The following is a 25,669-nucleotide window of genomic DNA, read 5'->3' as shown; positions in this document are numbered from 1 at the left end:
ACATGCGTAAAGCGTTACAACGACGCAGCAGTCATCTTTTTGGGAATGTGTTCAACTTTCATGACGAGCACACGGCGCCCACTTCGTGACACCATCTACGAGTGGCCAATTACCCGAAGGGCGTGTGGTAACTGTTAAATTAATCGCGAATGACCATGCATGGAATCAACGGATTGTCGCATAAATTGAATTCCAGACCATCTTGTGGGCAGTAGACCAAGTAGGACGCAAGCATATTACTGTGTAGGCGGTACTGAATGGGATGCAACAACACATCTAGATATCGAGTAATTTCGAGCATACTATTATGATTTCGTTGTTCCTTTCACATTATTTTAAAACAAAGGCCTTTTCTTCGATATCGCCACACGACTGCAGATACGGTGTGTTAGGGCTGTAGGTAGAGATATCGTGATCATTGGTATCTTAATATGTACCAACTTCAGCGTATAGGTTGTTTTTTCTCTGTCTGCGGGTCTTCCCACACACATATATCTTAATTTACTACATGATATTTTCTACATAGTCGTGGGTGCACGTCGAAGTGTAGTACGCCTGTCAGCATATGCTGTCCCTTTTGCCTTCACTCATTTGCTCTTGAATAACTGACCTGACGCCGAGGGAAAAATAAACCGTAATGATTAGCTTGTGTTAAGCGTAGTGACCAATCTGAAACATACCACTCCTAGTAGCATTAATCAGTAGTCTGCAAATGAAGCAAATAATGATATGTTGTCGAGTATATTGCCCTCAGTTATCACTAGAAATATCTTCACTTATACCCATAACATCCTGAATGCATGTGGTAACAAAACAGTCTCTGAGGAAATTATACTATGTGGTGCCAGACACCTTTTCAAGTTTCAAATATCTATGATGTACGCATGCAGACTGAAAATGGTTCAAATGGCTCTAAGCACTATGGGACTTAACATCTGAGGTCATCAGTCCCCTAGACTTAGAACTACTTAAACCTAACTAACCTAAGGACATGACACACATTCATGCCCGAGGCAGGATTCGAACCTGCGACCGTAGCAGCACCGCTGTTCCAGACTGAAGAGCCTAGAACCGCTCGGCAACAGCTGCCGGCTATTCAGACTGAAGCGACGAATGTGGAGGAAGGCGTCTTAGGGTAGTCCGTGCAACTACGAAAAGTCGGTGTGGCAGGTTGGCGTACGGGTTAGCGCATCTGCCTAGTTAACAGGAGACTCAGGTTCTAATACAGGCCTTGCTGCAAATTTTCATTCCTCGCTTCACTCTGCATATAATATATATAGCGTAGATATTTCAGACTTGAAAAGGTCTCTGGAAGTATATATGCTCATTTTATTATTGCACCTATGTCTGGGTTTCAGGCAAGATCCCCTGTTCCGTTCGATGCTGAGATGTTATTTCAGTACAGCTGGAGAGCCTCTGCAATGGTGTTCGAGCTTAGGGAGAATACCAAGCGACTCGAGGCATGAATAGGAATTTGGTTTGCGGAGGGAGGCTTGCTAGGGTAGACTGTTAGGTTGTGCAAACCCTCTCTGCCAGGGTAGTGTAGTAGTTAGCGCATCTTCCTAGGAAGCCGGAAATCCAAGTTCGAATCCCGGCCTTCGTACAAACTTTCATTATTCGCTTCAGTCTGCATGTATATACATCACAGATGTTTCAGACTTGATGAAGGTCTCTGGAACCATGTACATTGAAGTGCCAAAGAAACAGGTATGGGCATGCGTATTCAAATACAGAGATATGAAAACGCCTATATAAGACAAAAATTGTCCGGCTCAATTATTACATCCGTTTCTGCTGCTACAATGGCACGTTATCATGATTTGAGTGAGTGTTCCCGAACGACGATTTCATTAGTGTACCGTGAATATCAGGAACCCGGTAAGACATGAAATCTCCGACATCGCTGCGGCCGGAAAAATGTTCTGCAAGAAAGGGACCAACGACGACTGAAGAGAATCGTTCAACGTGATAGAAGTGCAGCCTGTAACATCCACGAGATAAATTTTTGGCTACAGTGCGACGAGAGGAAATTATGCCTCTAACAGTTATAAACATTATCTATTCGACGTATGAAAAAACAGTGAAAACTTATAAATATTAATTATTTATATAATGTTCTATGATGTAATTGGACATATCGATGTGTATCATATAAAGACAATGATAATTGTAAATTCCTTTTACGATCTGCGTTTGTCTTCCTTGTTTTTACCTTTTGTTGGTTGGCTTTTCTAGGTTGCGGGCGCGTATCGAACTGAGGTCTGTTAAGAAATTGTAATTATTTGTTAATTATTACTTGAAAATACAGTTCATTATTATTATAAATATGAGTGAATAATTATTTGTAACTTTAATTCCTCTCTCAGTAAGCATTATCTGTGTTAATTATTTCTTTCCGGTGCAAGCAGCGCAGCCATTAATGATAGCGATTTGTATCGCGTGTTTGTCTGTGTTTTCCTTAGAATCAAATCAAATGTTTGCTTGATGAAGTCTAAATAGTGCACAATACATAAATAGATTTTATAGCGTTTAATAGGCATTTTAAATGTTTACTTATTTGCTCTAACAATAGTCTCTATCAATTGTCTGCCACCATCTTAACAATTATCTCACCGGCAAATTCAAATTATGTAACTCTGCAGACATAAATGCTGAACGTAATACAAATGTGTAAAAATAAATGTGCACCGGTGGTTCTGAACTCATTTTAGTGAAAATAATTCGAATCAGATTGGTTCTTTAAAAGCAGTGCTCGTAGCACGATCATTATAACAAACTTTTCTAGCTGATGTATGGAGCCGAAATTAATTACGCACGAGTTGCGAAGAATATTGTTTCAGGTAACATACGTCAGTGTTGTGCGCTGCTGATATTCGGTGGTTTTAATGATCATTTTTCTGAAGATAACTGCTTCCATCTTAATCAATAGTTGTATAGAATCTGTTGTATGAACTGTGACTTAGTGACACTTACACAACTTACAGACAACACTTTACACGACGTTAACTTGGAGTTCTTTAGCAACTCGATCAAATCTTTAGCCGGGAGAAAAATTATTTACTAATTACTCAATGTGATGAAATAAGATTATCATTTTCATTTACAAATTAGTTAAATACCAAACCACTGAATAACCTAGCGAACGCCACAAGCCCTTCCGCAAATTGCTTCAGATTTCAGTCCAGAGGCACCAACAAGTATCAGCGTGCGAACCATTCAACGAAACATCATCAATATCGGCTTTCGGAGCCAAAGGCCCGTTCGTGTACCCTTGGTGACGGCACGAAAAATAGTTTTACGCCGCACCTGGATCCGTCAACATCGACAGTGAACTGTTGATAACAGGAAACAGGTTGCTTCGTCGGACGAGTCTCGTTTCAAAGTGTATCGAGTGGATGGACGTGTATGGGTATGGAGACAACCTCATGAACCCATGGAGCCTGCATGCCAGAAGGGGACTGTTGAAGCTGGTGGAGGCTCTGTAATTGTGTGGGGCGTGTGTAGTGGGAGTGGTATGTGACCGCTGATACATCTACACTACTGGCGATTGCAATTGCGTCACCACGAAGATGATGTGGTACAGACGCGAATTTTAACCGACAGGAAGAATATGCTGTGATATGCAAATGATTAGCTTTTCAGAGCATTCACACAAGGTTGTCGTCAGTGGCGACACCTCCAACGTGCTGACATGAGGAAAGTTTCCAACCGATTTCTAATGCACAAACAGAAGTTGAAAGGCTTTGCCCGGTGAAACGTTGTTGTGATGCCTCGTGTAAGGAGGAGAAATACGTGCCATCACGTTTCCGACTTTGATTAAGGTCGTATGGTACCCTATCGCGATTGCGGTTTATGGTATCGTGACACTGCTGCTCGAGTTGGTCGAGATCCAAAGACTGTTAGCAGAATATGGAATCGGTGGGTTCAGGAGGGTAATACGGAACGCCGTGCTGGATCCCAAAGGCGTTGTATCACTAGCAGTCGAAATGACAGGCATCTTATCCGCATGGCTGTAACGGATCGTGCAGCCACATTCCGATCCCTCAGTCAACAGATGGGGACGTTTGCAAGACAACAATCAACTGCACGAACAGTTCGACGACGTTTGCAGGAGCATGGACTATCAGCTCGGAGACCATGGCTGCAGTTACACTTGACGCTGCATCACAGACAGGAGCGCCTACGATGGTGTGCTCAACGACGAACCTGGGTACACGAATGGAAAAACTTCATTTTTTCGAATGAATCCAAGTTAAGTTTACAGCATCATTATGGTCGCATCCGTGTTTGTCGACATCGCGGTGAACGCACATTCGAAGCGTGTATTCGTCATCGCCATACTGGCGTATCACCAGGCGTGATGGTATGGGGTGCCTTTACTTACACGTCTCGGTCACCTCTTGTTCACAATGACGGCACTTTGAACAGTGGACGTTACACTTCAGATGTGTTACGACCCGTGGCTCTACCCTTCATTCGATCCCTGCGAAACCCTACATTTCAACAGGATAATGTACGACCGCATGTTGCAGGTCCTGTATGGGCCTTTCTGGATACAGGAAATGTTCGACTGCTGCTCTGGCCAGCACATTCTCCAGATCTCTCACCAATTGAAAACGTCTGGTCAATGGTGGCCGAGCAACTGGCTCGTCACAATACGCCAGTCACTACTCTTGATGAACTGTGGTATCGTGTTGAAGCTGCATGGGCAGCTGTATCTGTACACGCCATCCAAGCTCTGTTTGACTCAATACCCAGGCGCATCAAGGCCGTTATTACGGTCAGAGGTGACTGTTCTGGGTACTGATTTCTCAGGATCTATGCACCCAAATTGCGTGAAAATGTAATCAGATGTCAGTTCTAGTATAATATATTTGTCCTATGAATACCCGTTTATCATCTGCATTTCTTCTTGGTGCAGCGATTTTAATGGCCAGTAGTGTAGATACGACCCTCGCAGTTGACGCGTACGTAAGCAACCCGCCTGATTACCTGCATCCATTCATGCCCAGTAATTCCAGGTGGACGATGCGACGCCCTATACGTCCAGAATTGATACAGAGTGGCTCCAGGAACAGTCTTCTGAGTTTAAACACTCCCGCTGTCGACTAGACTTCCCAGACATGAACATTATTGAGCATATCTGGGATGCCTTGAGACGTGCTGTTCAGAAGAGATTTCCACCCGCTCGTACTCTTACGGACTTATAGTCAACCCTGTAGGATTCATGGTGTCACCTCCCTCCAGACTTCCGACATTAGTCGAGACCATGCCAGGTTGTGTTGCGTCACTTCTGCGTGCTCGCGAGGGCCCCACACGATGTTAGACAGGTGTACCCGATTCGTTGGCTCTTCAAGATAGTTTCAAACACCTGTGTCTGGGTTTCAGGCAGGATCCACCACTTCGTTCATTGCTGAGATGCTATTCCAATACAGCTGGAGAGCCTCTGCAAGGCTGTTAGTGTTTAGGGGGAACCCTAATTGATCTGAGGCATGAGTGAGAATTTGGATTGAGGAAGGAGGCTTGTTAGAGTTGACCGTGCAGCTGTGCAAAGCCACTCTGCCAGTATGGCGTAGAGCAGGGCTTCCCAACCTTTTCAGCTGGCGGACCCTTTCTTCAGTCGAACATCCATGGTGGACCCCTAGTCAGTCAAGAGCACAATAAATTTCAGAGTGAAACACACGGTAACTGAAACCTTCTTAATGCAAGTGCCATGTTCCCAAAGACACCCCCCCCCCTCCCCAAAGTATCAATAGTCTTTGGTTTGGAGGTGAATGAAAACAACTTGAAATTTATGATCCAATTTCAATTCCCACTGTATCCAGACACTTACTAGTGGATTTACTTCCTTTGTTCAACACACAATAGCCTGATCAAAATCACTTGGTAATTGACATTTCACACTAAAACTTCCGCTAAGGACAACACACACACACACACACACACACACACACACACACACACACACACACTCACGCGCACGCGCGCGCGCCCCCTAGGGAGGACTCGAACCTGCGGCGGGAGCGGCCGCGCAATCCGCGATGACATGGCGCCTTAGACTTCGCGGCTGCGAAGAAAAGAGACAGACCCATGACTCGGGATACAAACACATCACGAAAGAAAAGAGGCCAAGGAATTGCCTTTAAAGAACTATTGCGACATCTGTTGTGCGATGTGTGGGAATACATTCACCCAGTTTACATGCTTTTCCAAAACCGGACTTCGTAAGCCGATGTCCCAGTTCCGCTTTTGGTTGATCAGGTAAACACTTCAAAATCGATTCTGGAAATCTGCTTTTATAAAGCCGGTTTCCAGTTCCACAATCGATTTTCGTGCCCATGTAAAAGTCCAGTTATTTTTACGTCTTTGCGCATCTACTGAACGGCAGCTGTCAGTCCATAGCCGGCAGCTAGCAGGCGCGTTACAACAGGGTACTGTCAGTTGGTAGCTGGCAACTGGCAGGCAGCATGGCAACAGCTTAGCCACAGCTGACAACTTCAAGTACTACTAGGACACTGTATTGCGGCAGTCAGCCTCGACTGTAAACAAATTAGGAAAACAAACAAACGGACACACTTATTTCTATGTAAGAAGACAAAGCATTTCACAGAACGTAAGATTTTTTTCTCAAAGAAAACATATCTGGCAGAGAAGGTTTACCTTTTACAAGGTGACACGTGAAAAGTCCTCATTTTTTACGCTCGCAGCCAGTTGCCAAAATATAGGGTCAGGGTAATAGCAAGTATCTGTGATTGAAGTATAGGCAGGCCATATTTTTAACTGAGAGGACGGAATATATTATAAAGAAAAGAAATTAGCTTTAGAGATCATTTTAATTTTCTTAACCAAAATATCAATGCTAACAGAATTCAATTAATAATTATTTTGTAAACGAAATGATAATTAAATGAACACCCTAGCTGCAAGCAGGCGTTGATACACTTCGTTGGGGACATGTTGAAAATGTGTGCCCCGACCGGGACTCGAACCCGGGACCTCCTGCTTACATGGCAGACGCTCTATCCATCTGAGCCACCGCGGGCACAGAGGATAGCGCGTCTGCAGGGACTTATCCCTTGCACGCTCCCCGTGAGATCCACATTCCCAACATGTCCACAACACTACTTTCGTAGTGCGCCTATTAGATGTTTGCCCATCATACTCATTACTCGTGGCAGAGTAATCTACCAAGTCCCGTACGAGTTCGGGCATAGCGTGTGCGTTCGCACACAAGAAGGTCAAAGGCTGGGAACCCATATTTATTTTAACTATATATGACCATGCAGCTTTACTAGAATTGAAATGATAATTAAATGAACACCCTAGCTGCAAGCAGGCGTTGATACACTTCGTTGGGGACATGTTGAAAATGTGTGCCCCGACCGGGACTCGAACCCGGGACCTCCTGCTTACATGGCAGACGCTCTATCCATCTGAGCCACCGCGGGCACAGAGGATAGCGCGTCTGCAGGGACTTATCCCTTGCACGCTCCCCGTGAGATCCACATTCCCAACATGTCCACAACACTACTTTCGTAGTGCGCCTATTAGATGTTTGCCCATCATACTCATTACTCGTGGCAGAGTAATCTACCAAGTCCCGTACGAGTTCGGGCATAGCGTGTGCGTTCGCACACAAGAAGGTCAAAGGCTGCTTGCAGCTAGGGTGTTCATTTAATTATCATTTCAATTCTAGTAAAGCTGCATGGTCATATATAGTTAAAATAAATATGGGTTCCCAGCCTTTGACCTTCTTGTGTGCGAACGCACACGCTATGCCCGAACTCGTACGGGACTTGGTAGATTACTCTGCCACGAGTAATGAGTATGATGGGCAAACATCTAATAGGCGCACTACGAAAGTAGTGTTGTGGACATGTTGGGAATGTGGATCTCACGGGGAGCGTGCAAGGGATAAGTCCCTGCAGACGCGCTATCCTCTGTGCCCGCGGTGGCTCAGATGGATAGAGCGTCTGCCATGTAAGCAGGAGGTCCCGGGTTCGAATCCCGGTCGGGGCACACATTTTCAACATGTCCCCAACGAAGTGTATCAACGCCTGCTTGCAGCTAGGGTGTTCATTTAATTATCATTTCAATTCTAGTAAAGCTGCATGGTCATATATAGTTAAAATAAATATGGGTTCCCAGCCTTTGACCTTCTTGTGTGCGAACGCACACGCTATGCCCGAACTCGTACGGGACTTGGTAGATTACTCTGCCACGAGTAATGAGTATGATGGGCAAACATCTAATAGGCGCACTACGAAAGTAGTGTTGTGGACATGTTGGGAATGTGGATCTCACGGGGAGCGTGCAAGGGATAAGTCCCTGCAGACGCGCTATCCTCTGTGCCCGCGGTGGCTCAGATGGATAGAGCGTCTGCCATGTAAGCAGGAGGTCCCGGGTTCGAGTCCCGGTCGGGGCACACATTTTCAACATGTCCCCAACGAAGTGTATCAACGCCTGCTTGCAGCTAGGGTGTTCATTTAATTATCATTTCAATTCTAGTAAAGCTGCATGGTCATATATAGTTAAAATAAATATGGGTTCCCAGCCTTTGACCTTCTTGTGTGCGAACGCACACGCTATGCCCGAACTCGTACGGGACTTGGTAGATTACTCTGCCACGAGTAATGAGTATGATGGGCAAACATCTAATAGGCGCACTACGAAAGTAGTGTTGTGGACATGTTGGGAATGTGGATCTCACGGGGAGCGTGCAAGGGATAAGTCCCTGCAGACGCGCTATCCTCTGTGCCCGCGGTGGCTCAGATGGATAGAGCGTCTGCCATGTAAGCAGGAGGTCCCGGGTTCGAGTCCCGGTCGGGGCACACATTTTCAACATGTCCCCAACGAAGTGTATCAACGCCTGCTTGCAGCTAGGGTGTTCATTTAATTATCATTTCAATTCTAGTAAAGCTGCATGGTCATATATAGTTAAAATATTTTGTAAACGATACAAGACAGAAACAAAATTCCAACAGAGTTATAGTTCAAGTATATTCACTGAGCATCTACGAAGAAAAATGCTTTCTTCTTTACTATAGATGAACCTGTAGGAATAGTAATGGAATCGTAATGTGATGATTGAGGATGCTTCTGCTGACACAATTTTGAAAAGTTGGGTTCAGTTCTTGACAACTGGAGGCGGAAGTCTGGTTCCACATCTAGACAGCTTCGGTACTTAGTTTTGTGGGCAGCATAGATCGAGAATCCTGATTCACACAAGTATGTTGTGGCAAATGGAAGAAGTACACGTATTGCCTTTTCAACAAGGGGTTAGTAATTCTTGTTATCCAAACGGATCCAAAAGTGTGAGTAACCATCAATGTCAAAACTTGATTTCAAGGTAGGGTCTGTGGCAATTTCTATCAACAACTCATATTCATTTGATGATAGAATGTTCAGCTCTTTGGATACAGTGAATGGATTGACCACCCATTCGCATTTCTGCAGCTCCTCGCCTTCAGATGTTGGGAAATAATGCTCCAACAATGACATCAAGCTTCGGAGATATTCCAGGATTTGATGAAACAAGTTCTTCCCAAGTGCCAATGTTTTGTTTTTCAAAAATTCCTTGAGAAGAGGAAAACACTCGACCTCCCTGTCCTTGACACTCTCTGCCCAAAAATTGATTTGCCTCTTCAATGCAGAAACTTTGTCGATAGCAGTAACCTTTGTTTCACTTTGCCCTTGGACTGAAATATTGATTTCGTTCATTTTTCAGAAAATATCTGCCAAATAGGCAAGTATACACTGCCAATTTTCGTCATTAATAAGGTCTGCTAATTTGGTGTTATGCTCCGAAAGGAAAGCTAAGACTTCCAATCTTAATTCGTACAACCGAAGAGAGTGCATTCTCACGTGAGAGCCACCTGACTTCTGTGTGGAGAAGCAAGGAACGATGAAGGCTTCCCATACCTTCACATAGTATTGTGAAAAGTCTTGACTTCAACGGCTTTGATTTTATGTAGTTAATGATTTGAATTGATTCGTCTAAAAGTTTCTTGAACGAAACAGGCATTTGTTTCGTAGCTAAAGCGTATCTGTGGACAGCAGAATGACTACTGCTGCAATTGTTGGCGTATTCTTTTATTTTCGCTATTGCTCCGACTGTAGGACCCGTCATAGTTTTCGCACCATCTGTGCACACATCTATGCAATTAGACCATGAAACTTCATTAGTCCTTAAAAAATCATTCAATAGATGGAATATTTCAGCACCTGTTGTGTTGGCAGGTAGTGGTCTGCACAATAAGAGATCCTCCTCAAAACATCCAGAATATTCATAACGGACAAAAGCCAATAAAATCGCTAATCCTGCAACATCAGTGGATTAATCTATCTGCAGAGAAAATAATTTGTGTTGGATGCAAGAAACATGGGTGTCTTTCACATCATTCGACATATCAACAATGCGTCTCTTGACAGTATTGTTTGATAATGGCACCGAAGATACAATCTTTCCTGCCTTTTCGTCTAGCATGCAAGAAACAATATCATTAACACACGGCTTTATGAGATTTTCTGCAATGGTATGAGCTTTGCCTGTTTTTGCCACTCAATAACTAACCAATAAAAAAGCTTTCAACGAATTTTCATTAATTGTTTTTGCATGAGTTTTCATGCAATGCTAAGAAGCAGCTAATTCAGTACTATTCCTTTTGAAAAAAATCGATGTCTTTAGCCAGGAATTCCGGGTGAATACCTTCAAAATGACGGCGCAATTTAACTGGAACCATTGAACTGTTCAGAAGGACTCACGTACAAATTACGCACTGATATTCACCCTCCTTTGTCTTCATAAAGCCCATTTCTAAAGAGCTTTCGTTGTACTTACGCTTCTTGGTTATTCAACTTCCACAGGATATTGCAACCAATGGAGTACTTGCAGCGTTTCCACATAATAAATCCGCCTGTGGACCTTCTTGTGATTGTTCTTCCTTTGGTCGTCCTCCCTCCTCATTTATTTCAACTGGAAACTTCCCTTGTGAAGGCAATGGAGAAACTGCACCCTTCTTCAATGATCCTTACTTCAGCCACCGATACGTGTTAGAAATAATAAACTGGTCAAAAATCGACTTATGAAATAGGTAGTGCACTGAAAAAGCAAGTTTAACGTTTCATGATGCCTGGGGCCGCATACGTGCCAGCGAGCACTGTGATTGGTCGACAAAGTTCGCTCCGCGCATGTGTAAAAGGTTACAGACCATCTAACGCCGTGCGCCGGCGCACAAATGACTACCCGTATTGTTGCGAAACAGTCGATCAGAGAAGCCGCATTCTCCGGCACTAAACTGTGTATGCGTTCTCACTTAGGAACTGCAAAGGCTGCTTGGGAATACGTCCTGAAGTAAAAGTACTCGTTTTTCACACGAAAATAAGTTATGAAGTTGATTTTCACATTTTTATTCAATAATTTTACTCATTATTTTACTCATTATTTTACACGATTTGGTGAAAGGTGCCCGCGGACCCCCTAGAGAGAGCCGGCGAACCCCTATGGGGTCCGCGGACCACACGTTGGGAAGCCCTGGCGTAGAGGTTTGCGCATCTCCCAAGTCAACACGAGATCTGGGGTTGAATTTCTGACTTGATACGAATTTTCATTCGTCTCGTCAGTCTGCCTATATGTTTCTACGGTGTTAGAATGGTGTCTTATCAACTCAGTTTCTACGACACACCACTATTATTTCTACATGTACAAACGTAGACAAATGGTAGCGAGACCAGTAATGAGTACGTGGGCCTGGACCGCCTCACGTCGCATAACGAAGTACGCCTCGCCGCCACGCACGCCGTGTTGCTCGAGTCGGGGAGGGCCTAAACGCCTGGCGCTCGGGTTGCGCGACCCTCACAGAGAGCAGAGAAGAAGGCTGTCCAGCGGAGCGGAAGCAGCGACCGAGCGAGCAGCGGGGCCCGCCGAGCAGCGGTCCTCATTAAAGCAAACAGAGGGCGCTGCCGGAAGGACGGTCCGCTCGTGGAAAACCTGGGAAAAAAGGAACCGGTGCGGACCAGGTGGTGCCGGCCGGTGCTACACCTCACTGTGTTTGTTCTGTCACGTGGCTACGCGATTTCGCCACTAAGCGCTCTCTCTCCCGGCATAGAGGATTTTCGCGGCAAGTCTCGATTGCCTGGCGTCCGCTTCGTGAAAAAAAAAACCTTCCGCTCAGAGCGAGAGAACTTCAGATTAATAGAAGGAAAAGACACTTCGCCCTTCATATTAGAAGCAAACCAAGAAGGATTATTATTACTTCAAGCATAAACTACAAAACAGAACAAGTCAGGAAGCATGAAAGGGAACAAGTACGTAAGGGCGGCAACAGTTGAAGCGAATGATCGACTTCGGTTTATTGCGAGAATTTCAGGAAAGTGTTGCTCATCTGTATAAAGCCGACCACATATAGAACACTACCGTAACCCATTGTGAGTGCTTGAGAATCTCACCAGGATGGAGTAAAAGAGACATCGAAGCAATTCAGAGATGTGCTGCTAGCTTCCCGTGTTGTGCATATTTTACTGCTGACGGCATGCTTCGTCCCACGCTTCGGTGTGGGTTGTTGTTGTCTTCAGTCCCGAGACTGGTCTGATGCAGCTCTCCATGCTACTCTATCTCGTGCCAGATTGTTCATCTCCCAGTACTTATTGCAACCTACATCCTTCTGAATCTGCTTAGTGTATTCATCACTTGGTCTCCCTCTACGATTTTTACCCTCCACGGTGCGCTCCAGTGCTAAATTTGTGATCCCTCGATGCCTCAGAACATGTCCTACCAACCGGTCCCTTCTTCTTGTCAAGTTGTGCCACAAACTCCTCTTCTCCCCAATTCTATTCAATAACTCCTCATTAGTTATGTTATCTACCCATCTAATCTTCCGCATTCTTCTGTAGCACCACATTTACATTTCGAAAGCTTCTATTCTCTTCTTGTCCAAACTCGGCACATATTTTTCCAAGCTTGTTACCTGTGTTTTACGTTCTGTTTCATCTTCCTGTTCTGAGTCTCCTCTTGACACTCGTCTGAATCTGTTACTGAGCGGGCGCTGAAGACCTTGCCGTCGTGCGCCCATACAACCCTCTCCTCCATCCATCACACGGTAGTCCGATCATAGCGCAAGTATTACGGAGATGTTTGGTGAAGTGGGAATCCCTGAAAGGATGAACAGGTTCTTTTAGCGGAACACTACTGAGAAAATATGGAGAATCGGCATTTGAACCTGACTGCAAAATCGCGCCGCAAACGCTCATTTCGTGGAAGGACTACAACGATGGTATAACAGGAATTAGGTCTCCTACAAAGGCAGACTGACAGTCGTGGCACCGTAACTCCATCTGAGAGCTGAACAGTAAGGGAAATGGCTACTAGTGGTTCCAACAAGTCAACACTAGAAAACACTGCTCTGTATCGCAATAATTCAAGATGTAAAGTAATACCACGATACTAAAAATTTCAGGGAACACCTTATCACCGGTAAGACGGTCCTTAAGGCTTGTAAGCTCACATTTATTACAATAAATGACATATCTGAAATGTTACCACTCTAATTATTACGTCAGATATGTAATGCACGTCGTAAGTTCGTGGTATTCATGATTTCCTCTTCAAAGTAACATACCGTACTTATTATTTAGCACAAAATGACATAAAAAATTTAAGTTATACACGAGCATCTAGTTGAGGATATCTATAAATTTCAAATGACACGACAAACCGTCTCGTTCTGCATTCAAACCCAGGTCATGCAGACTAAGCAAAGATTTCGTGACTGACAGAAACTAACAGTCATTCCTGATTAGGCATACAGAAAGTGATATACCTCGATTTTAGACAGTATCAATTAGCAAATACCAACTTTAAATTACATAACGCAAACATTTTTAACGGACGCAAATTCCTACCCAGCACCTTATGTCCCTGTTAACGAACTTCCAGACATGTTAAATACTGCTTCTTGACAAGAAACTTATTTGAAATGCAGTGAGGTAAAGCATTGTGTTGGACAGGGATTCGAATCCAGAACATAATAAGATAGATACCGAAGCACAATCAACAGTGACATATCGGATTTTCTCGGTAGTAGCTAGATGTTTTAACTGAAATGACGAGACGAAAAATTTATTTTTTCCTTCGCAGGACTCCAACCCGGCACCTATCGCTGTTATATTCTAGAGAAAACGAACGTTAAATATGGGTTTGTTGCACCAGCAGCGACATGTGAGCGTGTTTGAACTAGAAATAATACGACTAAGAGGTCAGTGCTGACTAGGAATAGAGCTCCACACATATCGTTGTTGACTACACACAAAGAGACGTCAGCTACCGAATTTTTCTCCACCAGCAGCTCGGAATAACATTTTGAACTTACAGCGATCTCGCAAATAGTTGTGTGTCTCATTGGGAGTCAAAAACGTCAAATATCGTTAGTGTTGACAACGAATGAAAATACATTAAAAATGGAAATTATTGTCCACCAGCAGATAGGTGTTCTCATGCTAGAGCTTGATAATACATAATGAAATCATTAGTGCGGGGCCAGGATTCGAACCCATGAACGCGCAATATGTGTAGATGTTGAGGAATCTGCAGTTTTGAACAAACAACAAATTGTAGCCGAGCTGTGTTATCACGAAGGGATCAAATTCCGCGTTAAGGGCGGTCTAAGTTGCATTCCCAGTTCAGAACCAATTTTATCGACATACAGAAGCTCAGATAAAAGATGGAATAAGTGTCCTATGAGCCTACATAGCGTTTGTTTCGTCACTAGAATTAAATAACAAGTATAAGAAAGGTTACTGGTGAAAGAGTTTCTACATGTCGCCACTCCAGCCTTTATTGTGGCTCAACCTAACGTCTACTTGGTAGAGAAGGAATATCATTTTTAATGTGAATTTCAGACAACAATCCCATTATATCTTCTTCACTTGGTGTAGCCAGAAGAGAATGGAATCTGTCTCTCCCTATCTAAAATAATTGACCGAAGTTCGAATCGAACCCAGCCCATAGATATATGAACCTATCATCAGCCCAACAGACCACCAAATCCCCTTCTCAGTTGCTCATTTTTCTATCATAACGCCTTTGTACCACACTGGCTGAAAATTCTGACACATAGGCTCCCTGTACCAATTTGCCGCATGTTAGTAAATTCATTTACTTGGTTGACCAAATCACCATGAACTAGCTGCCTCGGCTACCCAGTGCATGCATTCAACATTATTTTGTAATCACCAAAATAAAATCACGTAACTGCCACCAATACAGAACTGCCAACAGGGTAGGATGCAGAAATTTAAATAGGAATTGTTCCTTTCCACTTGAGCTACTCTACTGCGCTCTCTGTTTATTGAAAACGTCGTGTAGTGCAAACGAAAAGGTAGAACCGTTTGTCTCTCATAAGTATTGACCTGGCGATATGCAGTATCCCACAGCGCTGTGGAATGCAGTATTTCTGGAGGAATGGTTGTGACTTCTGGAGCTGTTATAGCTACGTGTCAGCTAGTGGCTTATTGGTAATTATCGCGCACGGTAGATAAGATGTCGCGAGTTCGAGTACATTCATTGCTATGTTTTTTTAAACGCAATTCTGCTGTCTGCTAAAATTATCAATCTACTGGAACTTGTAACATAATTTCCTTCACTTCTCAACCCAAAATGGTCGGATCTGGATAAAGGGGTAACCCTTCTGTGAAAGAGTTACACGCAGTCAGATCAAACATCGATAACGAAATCGCAAGAAAATACTTTCGACTCATAGTGCAATAGTGAAAACCTTACAATACTGCACAACAGGTAACGTCTCTTTCCGCTGCTGACAAGCAAATTTGGGTTTCTAGGAATACATAACTTTGTTTATGAAACGCCACATTTGCATACCTCTTGAGTATGACATAGCATACCAATTACACTTAGACCCAATCAAAATCAAAGTGAGCTGTATTTTACCAATTCGTGACGATAGAGGCACGCTTGTGTACAGATACTCAATATTATTAAAACAGACTTTCGTCGTAAGGTTATCGTGGGTAATTTTGTTTCATTTTCAATAATACAGTTCACAATTTTCGTAAGGTTTCCTTTAATGTTGTTAAAACAATAGTAAGCATGAAAGAGAAATTAATCATCAACGATATATGCGAATTCTCTGGTGTTATCTATAACAGTCTGAAAATGAACATGCAGTTTATTGATTACATGCATGTAGAAAACTTGTTCCGAGTTAAGGCTGTCAAACAATGTTTGAATAAGAATAAAATGCCACTACCAGACGACAGCTAATTTAGAAAATACTTTTCCGACGTATTTTGGCACGATGCGCTCTACCCATACATAATACAGTTTCGAGATGCATCTACTGTCTGGCTGTCTGTTAAACCTGAAACGTACAAAATGTCGCAGAAGTTACCCCGTTATCCACATCCGACCATTTTGGGTTGAGAAGTGAAGGAAATTATGTTACAAGTTCCAGTAGCTTGATAATTTTAGCAGACAGCAGAATTGCGTTTAAAAAAATATAGCACTGAATGTACTCGAACTCGCGACATCTTGTCTACCGTGCGCGATACTTACCAATACGCCACTAGCTGACACGTAGCTATAACAGCTCCAGAAGTCACAACAATTCCTCCAGAAGTACTGCATTACACAGCGCTGTGGGATAATGCATATCGCCAGGTCAATACTTATGAGAGACAAACAGTTGTATCTTTTCGTTTGCACTGCACGACGTTTTCAAGAAACAGATAGCGCAATAGAGTAGCTCAAGTGGAAAGGAACACTTCCTATTTAAATTTCTGCATCATACCCTGTTGGCAGTTCTGTGTTGGTGGCAGTTACGTGATTTTATTTTGGTGATTACAAAATAATGTTGAATGCATGCACTGTGTAGCCGAGGCAGCCAGTTCATGGTGATTCGGTCAACCAAGTAAATGAATTTACTAACATGCTGCAAATTGATACAGGGAGCCTGTGTGTCAGAATTCTCAGCCAGTGTGGTACAACGGCGTTATGATATAAAAATGAGCAACTGAGGATTTGGTAGTCATTCCGCCGGCGTTGGCCGTGCTGTGCGGACGTGCGGAGCGGCTGTTTGCTGTGTTTACATCGTCGCTGCGAGCGGCCGGCGCTGTGTGGTGAGTTCGCGCTTTCTGCGTTAGTCATAGTCCACGATCACTTTCTAGAATGACATAATGGAACAGACAACGCGACGCGATACTTTGCAGTTGATTTTCGATCCGAACTACGCCCGACCGAAATCTTACGAAGTTGAGGCATTTATCGAAGAAACTTTTTAGATCAAAGTGGATAAATTGATTGGAATTCACCTGTCGATTGGCAGTCCGACTGTGTTTCTTATGTTATCCGTTTCTGACTAGTTCGACCAAATTGTAGAAGCATGTGGTGGGGTGGCAATATTCAAACATTCAGACGGACACATAGGGCAGGTCACGGTTTCGCGTGCCGGAATGGGAATAAGAACGGTTCGAATCTTTGAGCTCCCCTTTGAAATAACGGCCGAGGAGATTAACAACAAACTGAGAGACAATGGACCCATTATCAGCAATGTCGCCGAAAAATGGTCTAGCTTGCACAAGTATCCAGTATTAAATGGAGTCAGGCTTGTTAAGATTGACATACTGAAACATATCCCATCTTATCTCTGGATTGGTGGATATCGAGCGATCATCATTTACGATGGCCAGCCGAGAACCGGCTCGGGTTGTGGTTCGACCCAACACGTCCGCGCTCAGTGCGTTCAACGGCGTGTGACGCAACTGGCGACTGGGGAGCGAGACCCGCCTAGTCAGATGGCCACGCTACCCGTGACGTACGCCGCCGCATTTCGAAATGACGTCGCCCCAGCCGTGTGTTTCGACAGGGCGGTAGTTGCTAATGCCGACGTTCCCGATGGTACCGTAGCCATGGATACTAGCAGCAAAGAAGCTACAGGTCCAGCACACTCACAAGACGAGGACACTGACAGGCGTGCAGAACAAGACCAGGCTAAGACGGCAGAAGAAGGCATGTGCAAACCACTTGAAGAAGTCGGGCAACACAAAGAGGACACGGTTGCATCATCAGAGGATAATGACCAGCAGCCTACAACTGTTTCACCAAAGAAACGGAAGAAACGTCGAATAGCCCGCCAGGGAGCAGCAGAAATCACGCCAATCTTACGTGAAAAGGCGAAACAGATAGGCCAAGAACTGGCGGAGACGACACAAGCAACTCCTCTGGAAGATCTAACAACAAAAACGAAGACCCGAAACGAGGGCACTGAAACCGACAGTGGAATCCACATTGCAGACCGTACAGCTAGTCCGAAGGACCCTCCACCTGTACCAAAAACGGACACGCGGGAAGTTACGTGCACGCGAGATTGGGCGGATGACATGGAGGAGCAAAGCCATGATGCAGAGATGGCTCACATACCACAACGTTCAGGACGGACGGCACCCGACCGTGGACAAGATGTGTCCACCCGGCAACAAACTACCATCAAAGACGCTCGTGCAGCAGATGATGATGGGGACTCCTTCTACGTGGAGCAAACATCCACTTCACCTGGCAAACAGTATCCCTCCTGACACGGTATAGTCGACATGACGTCTTTGCAGGCGTACAGAATTGCGACCTTGAATATAAATAAAATTAGCAGCACCCTCAATCTGAGAAATCTCCAAGATTTTCTGTACGCCGCTGATGTTGACATCTTAATGCTGCAAGAAGTAACGGCTCTCCGTTTGGACGACATCACTGGCTACAACACCGTCACAAATCCTGTCAATGACAATAGCCTCGGCACAGCGATTATGACTAAAGAGGGGATCCTACTTACAGACGTGGTGAAACTGCCGAAAAGTAGAAGTCTCGCTGTCACGATAAACAACACCAGGTTTATCAACACATATGCCCCGTCAGGAACCGGAAACAAGCGCCACAGGGCCGAATTTTTCAAGGAGGACATCGACCCCCTTTTCGCGGTGCGATTTGAACAAATAATATTTGCGGGTGACTTTAATTGCGTGCTGAGTCGCAAAGATCAGACGCCAAAATTTAACAAATCTCTGGAGCTGGAGAACATCGTCAGAGAATTCCATCTGTTAGATACTTAGGAATTAAAACATGGTGATCAGCGAGGCTTCACCTATATCACCAGCCATTCTGCCAGTCGTATCGACAGGATTTACGCACATCCAATTTAAGGAGACACGTTTTACAGTCCGAGCTATGGCTCACTATTTTCTCTTATCATATCGTGTACATATGTACGATAAATTTAGAGAAACAAGGAACTTACAGGGCGAGAGGTCAGTGGAAGCTAAACGTTGCTCATCTTTCGGATCCTGGATGTCAGGCCGCCTTCCACACCACTTGGGCAGAATGTGAAAAGAAGTTCCACTTGTACGGTACGGCGCTGAATTGGTGGCTAAAGTCCGCATAAATAAAGACAATGAAAACTTAAAAAATGGTTCAAATGGCTCTGAGCACTATGGGACTCAACTGCTGTGGTCATTAATCCCCTAGAACTTAGAACTACTTAAACCTAACTAACCTAAGGACATCACACACATCCATGCCCGAGGCAGGATTCGAACCTGCGACTGTAGCAGTCGCACGGTTCCGGACTGCGCGCCTAGAACCGCGAGACCACCGCGGCCGGCAATGAAAACTTACTCCCGTGAAAAAGCCGCCTGGCGGAAGCGGACATTAGACTTTTACTTCAGCTGTCTGAGAGACTTGTGCGTTCGGGATGCTACAGTCATAACAAACTATGGGCAAATCAACGGAATAAAAGCAAAATTGCTCACCCTGCAGAGACACCATCTCGAAGGCTGTAAAATACGAACGCGTTTGCAGAACGGTACACGAGAAGAAACAAATCGATGTACCACATCCTCCAAGAGAAGAAAAGACAAAAACGGAAAATTCTGACGGAACTCAAAACTTCAGACGGGAGACTCTTGACAGATCGAGCTGCAATACGAGACGAGATCCATCGACACTTTAGTGAATTGCTGGCCAATACACAGCCAGATGAAATAGCGCAGCAAGCTCTCACTGTTCGGACGACAGAGCGACTCACTCCAGAAGAAGCTGATGTGCTCGCAGCAAGAATAACGGACGAAGACGTCGAAGATGCCATCTCGAGGAGCCCAAAGAATAAATCACCTGGACCAGATGGGCTACCCGCTGAATTTTATCAAACTTTTCGCGAACAGATAATTGCTAAATTGACACTCGTCTGCAATGAAATACTAAATGCCGATACTGACCTTCAGAAGGAATTCTGTGAAGGTACAGTGGTCTTAGTCCCCAAAACACCAGGAGGCAAAACCGTGGAGAATCTTCGACCCATAACACTTCTCAATAGTGATTATAAAATCTTCGCCCGTATCATGATGCAAAGGTTTAATTCAGTTATTCTCACAGTGACAGGAGCTTACCAGACAAGTGTGGGAAAGGATAGAACGATATTTCAGACCTTATGCGACTACAGAGACATTACAGCGATATCGGAAGCCTGCAACATTCGCTGTGCTCTGATGTCACTTGAGTTTGAAAAAGCTTTTGATAAAGTTAATCATTCGTACCTGTTCCGGTGTATGACATCCATGCACTTCCCACAGAAAATTATAGCCTCCGTGAAAAACATACTGACGAATAGCACGTCAAGAATCAGTGTCAACGGACAACTCAGTCACCAGATCAATATTCAGAGTTCGGTAAGACAAGGTTGCCCCATGTCCATGACGCTTTTCGCGATTGCGCTTGAACCTCTCTTAGTATCCCCTGACTCGGCAACTCCGTGAACTACATATACACGGACAGAAGATCATATGTCAAGTCTACGTAGACGATGTATGGGTACTTGTGACTGACGAAAGCGAGGTGGCAACAGTACTTGAAGTTGGGCGACCTACGAACTGGCGTCAGGAGCTAAACTCAACCGCAATAAATGTGGTATTATGAATCTTGGTCGGGGTATAGAGATCAGAGCCGCTGGACGTATCAACACGGTGGAAAAAATGAAATGCCTTGGAATAGACTATACGAATAATATTCGCCGCACGGCCGCTCTCAATTATAGAAAATTACTTGCCACATTACGAGCAAGCATAAAACAACACAGCTTGCGTAACTTAAATGCAATACAAAAGGTGCAACTAGCCAATACCTATATAACCTCCAAAGTAAACTACGAGTATGCTGCTCAAGTGCTGCCTCTGCCACGAACCATAGCACACGAAATGCAAGCAGCGCTTGGTTATTTTGTCAGCAGACGTCAGATATTTAAGGTTTCATATGATACCTTGACGCTACCGAAAACCAATGGAGGGCTACATCTAACAGACATCTACCTTAAAGCGCAAGCGCTATACGTTAGCAAAACTTATGAACAGTGGCAACGATCACCGCGGACCTTAGTGGCTCATCTCTTACGTGAAATCACCCCAGTCAGCAGAGATCCACCAATCGATGTGCATCACATCTCCCACGAGCTGTACCACTATAAACATTTTCTTGTGGAATACAGCTGTGTACGCCATAGAATACCGGATAAGGACATGTATCAGGTTAAGGAGGTTTACAACACCTTGCTGGAAGGAAAATTGCGCAATCGAATAGAAAACAAGTTTCGACATTATAACTGGAAAAACATATGAGAAAACATATCTGACACCCATCCAGCATCCAATGTGCGATCGACGTGGTACCTCGCAGTCAATATAAAAATCCCCAACAACTCTAAACTGCACGCGATACGTCTGGCACATACACCCAAACTGTCCCAGCTGCAATGTCGTCGACACCGAAGAACATCGCTTCGTCTGTGACGATGTGAAAGACGTGTGGAATCTCTTCGGGCAAATACTAGCTAATGTGATCCGCACGTCACCTAACACGATTACACCGACACACGTCCTTCTGCCAGATGACGTGCCATATCCTAACACTAAAAGACGGTCAGCCAACTGGCTCAAAGGACTGAGAGTCCATTATATCTCAACGGCTATGACGAAGAGTGCAGCAGACTATTGGATGTACCTGATGACAGAACATCAAAACCTCGACCGACAAAAGAAATACAAAGACAATTACACAAATTTCTTGAACCGAACATTGTCTTTCCGACAGAGCTGAAGAACGATTAAACGATATTTTGTACAATCTAAGGATTCCTTTTATTTTTTTTCTTTATGAAATTATCTATTAACTTTCTCATTTATTTTACTCCAACAAGGTGGCAATTTTCGTTTACCCTTTGCCCTCGTGTAGCAGCACTAATAGGTTGCTGAGGCATACATGAGACGCCAGCAGGCTGAAGTACGCCTGGCTCTCCTATAAAAATCGCTCCTGCACAATGATGGAAGAATGTAGCGGACCTATTTTCTTTCCACAACCCCAAAAGAAGGGATTTTGTTTACTTTTACACATTTACTTCGTTGGTCAACTTTCGCTTATGGAACAAACATAGCACAGAAGCTAGCCGAAGAAGGCACAAATGGCGGGCGGAAGCACGGGCTGCAGGGGAGGAAGGAGGCCCGACAAAAAATAAATAAATAAATAAAATAAAAAAAGAAAAAAAGAAGAAAAGGTAGTCTGTTGAGCTGATAATAGGTTCATATATCTATGGGCTCGGTTCGATTCCAACTTCGGTCAATGATTTTAGATAGGGAGAGACAGATTCCATTCTCTTCTGGCTACACCAAGTGAAGAAGATATAATGGTATTGTGGTCTGAAATTCACATTAAAAATGATATTCCTTATCTACCAAGTAGACGTTAGGTTGAGCCACAATAAAGGCTGGAGTGGCGACATGTAGAAACTCTATCACCAGTAACCTTTCTTATACTAGTAATTTATTTCTAGTGACGAAACAAACGCTATGTAGGCTCATAGGACACTTATTCCATCTTTTATCTGAGCTTCTGTATGTCGATACAATTGGTTATGAACTGGGAATGCAACTTAGACCGCCCTTAACGCGGAATTTGATTTCTTCATGACAACACAGCTCGGCTACAATTTGTTGTTTGTTCAAAACTGCAGATTCCTCAACATCTCCACATATTGCGCGTTTATGGGTTCGAATCCTGGCCCCGCACTAATGATTTCATTATGTATTATCAAGCTCTAGCATGAGAACACCTATTTGCTGGTGGATAATAATTTCCATCTTTAATGTATTTTCATTCGTTGTCAACACTAACGATATTTGACGTTTTTGACTCCCAATGAGACACACAACTATTTGCGAGATCGCTGTAAGTTCAAGATGTTATTCCGAGCTGCTGGTGGAGAAAAATTCGGTAGCTGACGTCTCTTTGTGTGTAGTCAACAACGATATGTGTGGAGCTCTATTCCTAGTCAGCACTGACCTCTTAGTCATATTATTTCTAGTTCAGACACGCTCACATGTCGCTGCTGGTGCAACAAACCCATATTTAACGTTCGTTTTCTCTAGAATATAACAGCGATAGGTGCCGGGTTGGAGTCCTGCGAAGGAAAAAATAAATTTTTCGTCTCGTCATTTCAGTTAAAACATCTAGCTACTACCGAGAAAATCCGATATGTCACTGTTGATTGTGCTTCGATATCTATCTTATAAGGTTCTGGGTTCGAATCCCTGTCCAACACAAAGCTTTATCTCACGGCATTTCAAATAAGTTACTTGTCAAGAAGCAATATTTAACATCTCTCGTAGTTCATTAACAGGGTCAATAGGTGCTGGGTAGGAATTTGCATCCGTTAAAAATGTTTGCGTTATGTAATTTAAAGTTGGTATTTGCTAATTGATATTGTCTAAAATCGAGGTATATCACTCTCTGTATGCCTAATCAGGAATGACTGTTAGTTTCTGTCAGTCACGAAATCTTTGCTTACTCTGCATGACCTGGGTTTGAAGTTCATAGATATCCTCACCTAGATGCTCGTGAATAACTTAAATTTTTAATGCCATTTTGTGTCAAATAATAAGTACGGTATGTTACTTTGAAGAGGAAATCATGAATACGACGAACGTACTACGGGCATTACCCATCTGACGTAATAATGACAGTGGTAACATTTCAGTTATGTCATTTATTGTAATAAATGTGAGCTTACAAGCCTTAAGGACAGTCTTATCTGTGATAAGGTGTTCTCTGATATTTTTAGTATCGTAGTATTACTTTACATCTTGAGTTATTGCGATACAGAGCAGTGTTTTCTTGTGGTGACTTGTTGAAACCATTTTCAATAGTCAAACGACTGTACCAAGGAGCGATTAGAGGGCCTGCTAGACATCTGCGTTATGTGGGTTGCATGCGAATCAGGCGGAATGCAATTCAGGTAGTTCGGATACTTTTGAGCATGACTGTACATAAGGAAATCGTCTCTGTGAGAGACATGTTAAGGGCAGAAACTAATCTTTAACCTTCTCAGCTTAGTCAGACTAGCTATGAGTACTTCACACAAATGTATGGAAGTCACCAAATACAGAATATGGAAGAATTATGCCCATAGCACATAAAAACAATTTCATAATCATATTAGACAATTTCTGAAATACTTGAGAATGGTGGGAAGTGGTATTATAAAGTTGACTAGCCTTCCAAGTACACTTTCTGGATATTAATTGAATGTTAAGTATCTGAAGTGTTCAGACCTATATAGTAAGTCTTTCACTGCAAAATTGACTTACACATCACAGTGCAAAAAAAGAACGGGGAAATGTGCCAGCCATTGAATATTACATTATAACAGATAGAATCTTATGGTTTTAATCAATCGATAAGGACGTTCTCATAAAAACTGCCATTTTCCAGGTTCCTAATAGAAACCAATAGCGCAGCTTTAATGTTTTGTCTTCCGAGACCATTAGACACACAATCGCACTGTCACGTAAGTTCTGTACATTTGCTTATAAAATTTCAAAAACTACCCTCTGAAGTAGAAAAATCACACACCAAAAATACAAAGTAAAATTTTAAATTATATCCTTAAGGTAACTACAATACATCACTGTCAACGCAGTCTTCTTTTTATTATTAAACAATGCCCATTCTTTCAAATATAATTTTTAACATATTACCGAACTTTTTCTTGTGAATCTAATAGCTTCTGTGGAATTCACTCAGCATGTGTACCTTGAACTCTACGGTGCTGTCGGATCCTAATTTGTTCACGAGGTAATTCAGAAAATGTCCCAGCAACCTGTTCACAGCGTTATTTTTGGCCTTTGGGAAAAAGCGTGCTTCAGGCCTGTGTATCAATGACAGCGATATATACCCAGGGTATGTCCTTGTAATCAGTGCTATTTGCTTCCGGATCCACTTCCAGCTATTCATGTGACCACTGCAAGTATATCTATAAATTATTGTGTCAACTGCATGGCATTGTTGACATTAAACTTGTTTCAGAGAGTCCAACAGCTTACAGTCTTTAATTGGTGATAACTATTTTGTTAACTGTCTTGTACCATGACGATTTTATATTAGACGTGAGCACATTAGAACTTATGCTTTTCCAAATCACAGTCCACATAATGTTTCGAAACTGTCGTTCTATTTTGTTCCTTCCCTCGCTATTTTTTCGTTCCTGCATTATGGCTCTTGATGTTAAGTGTCATGAATGCCTGAGTTCAACAATTACATATCTAAACTCAACATAGACAATCCTCAAAT

General features: G+C 43.4%; 1 protein-coding gene and 5 non-coding genes across 6 annotated transcripts in view; 3 read left to right on the top strand and 3 right to left on the bottom strand.

Moving 5' to 3' along the window:
- Nucleotides 1-25,669, bottom strand: part of LOC126198887 (zwei Ig domain protein zig-8-like) — a 657,506-nt gene that overhangs the window by 348,111 nt on the left and 283,726 nt on the right. The window lies entirely within an intron of this gene.
- On the bottom strand, nt 6,969-7,043 carry Trnat-ugu (transfer RNA threonine (anticodon UGU)). The gene has a single exon. It is a non-coding gene; the product is annotated as a tRNA-Thr (tRNA).
- Trnat-ugu (transfer RNA threonine (anticodon UGU)) lies at nt 7,375-7,449 on the bottom strand. The gene has a single exon. It is a non-coding gene; the product is annotated as a tRNA-Thr (tRNA).
- On the top strand, nt 7,945-8,019 carry Trnat-ugu (transfer RNA threonine (anticodon UGU)). The gene has a single exon. It is a non-coding gene; the product is annotated as a tRNA-Thr (tRNA).
- Nucleotides 8,351-8,425, top strand: Trnat-ugu (transfer RNA threonine (anticodon UGU)). The gene has a single exon. It is a non-coding gene; the product is annotated as a tRNA-Thr (tRNA).
- Nucleotides 8,757-8,831, top strand: Trnat-ugu (transfer RNA threonine (anticodon UGU)). Its single transcript has one exon. It is a non-coding gene; the product is annotated as a tRNA-Thr (tRNA).

Source organism: Schistocerca nitens, chromosome 8 (genome assembly GCF_023898315.1).
Source record: "Schistocerca nitens isolate TAMUIC-IGC-003100 chromosome 8, iqSchNite1.1, whole genome shotgun sequence".
NCBI classification, from domain to species: domain Eukaryota; kingdom Metazoa; phylum Arthropoda; class Insecta; order Orthoptera; family Acrididae; genus Schistocerca; species Schistocerca nitens.
The sequence above is the reverse complement of the archived record's forward strand: the minus strand, read 5'-3'. Positions and strand labels throughout refer to the sequence as shown.